The sequence below is a fragment of the Mustelus asterias genome, chromosome 15 (assembly GCF_964213995.1).
Source record: "Mustelus asterias chromosome 15, sMusAst1.hap1.1, whole genome shotgun sequence".
NCBI lineage: Eukaryota > Metazoa > Chordata > Chondrichthyes > Carcharhiniformes > Triakidae > Mustelus > Mustelus asterias.
The window spans coordinates 58,223,630-58,225,244 of record NC_135815.1 but is presented as its reverse complement, the minus strand read 5'-3'; the positions used below and the strand labels follow the sequence as shown (position 1 = coordinate 58,225,244).

Here is a 1,615-nt window from a genome sequence, read left to right as displayed (position 1 = left end):
ATGTGTGTGTTGCAAATGGAGTATTGCAATGGCTGAGTTCCTCAATTACACATGCAGTGCTGGAATTGAGTCATGCACAGCAGGGGGGTGCCAACAGAAATTTCTGCTATCTGATATTCGTACTGAACTTAGTGCAACAAGAGAGTGATTACATTTCACCTCAGTTAACAAAAGGAAATAATCAACCAGAGCTCCTATTCCTGGTTACCTGGAAGTACAGTATATCTGACTATACTGGAACTAAGATTATACTCTTAGGGATTATTTCTATAGTGTTTTCCGAGAGAAATCGCTTCTCGGCCTTTTGGCTAAGATCAAGTGTAGTATCAACATGCTGCACTTGGTTGAAGTCATTAGGTTACATTTTAGTTTCATTTGAAGCAATTTTTTTAAGCGGCATCTCGGCCTTTTGGCTAAGATGCAAATGAGATCAAGCCTTGGAGGAGGTGCAATGCCTGCTCCAATCAGCTTGGATCATGTAGATCAAGCCCAAGACAGGCGGTGAGAGCCCTGTCTTGTCAGCTGTCTTGTCACGCAGACCAGCTGCGAAACTCTGCCAAGCAGACGAGACAAAGGAACTACACCATCTACATGCACACCAAGAACAGGAAACTTGAGAAACTCGACATCACCACCAGCAGCAACCAAGCCTCCCCCGGTACCACAGTAGAAAACAGTACCACTGCGGGAAAGTCCATTGTCAACTTATCGGACTACACACTTCAGCCAGATGAAATCGAAGTTCTCAGCCGAGGGCTCAACTTTTGCCCCACTACCAAAAACCTGGCTGGCTGTAGAGATTTGCATTCTAATTAGTATTCTGTAACTTGATTTCTGTGTCCGTGCACTGTTGGAGAACAGAGACCACTCCATCTGACGAAGGAGCAGCAAGCTCCGAAAGCTTATGGTATTTGCTACCAAATAAACCTGTTGGACTTTAACCTGGTGTTGTGAGACTTCTTACTGTGCTTACCCCAGTCCAACGCCAGCATCTCCACATCTTGTCAGCTTGGATCAGGAATGACTCACTTGATGAGACTCTGAATTGGACTGAATTGGATCTATAAACAAAAAATAAATTGAAAGTTGCTTATTAGAGTGATGTATAAAATTTAAAGCACACTGCCTTGTAAAAATGAATGGTTGCCCATGGAGCTGACATTATTGAAGGCTAATATTTTTCTGCATATACTATACTTTTTAAATGGTGTTTTTAGGTAACAAAATCCTGTGACTTCCCATTGGGAAGCCTAAAGTCCCAATAACATGGAGGTACCAAAGGAAAAGGAATGCTTAACACACGACCTCTAAACAGCAAAAACTAAACAAGGCTGCAGGTTCAGAAATAACCTCTTAATATTGTTTCAAATCTTGCTGCATGGCTGTTTAAATACACTTCCATAAGTAATGCCCTGGATCCCATTGGATATCCCTCTGTAGATCACTGAGCACAAGACTATCATACCCTCCAGGGATTAAGGTGCTTCATGGAGGCTGATTTTAAGATGGTTCACCAGAAATTGACAGGTGTCTATAGACTGAAAAAAATGAGCAGGATGCCAAAGTGCTCATGTCTTGAGTTATAGGTTGCCATCTGCTTTCCAGATTGGTTCAT

General features: G+C 42.4%; 1 non-coding gene across 1 annotated transcript; it reads left to right on the top strand.

The window, feature by feature from the left end:
- Positions 1-288: 288 nt before the first annotated feature.
- Positions 289-480, top strand: LOC144504956 (U2 spliceosomal RNA). The gene has a single exon (XR_013499737.1). It is a non-coding gene; the product is annotated as a U2 spliceosomal RNA (small nuclear RNA).
- The last annotated feature ends 1,135 nt before the right edge of the window (positions 481-1,615 follow it).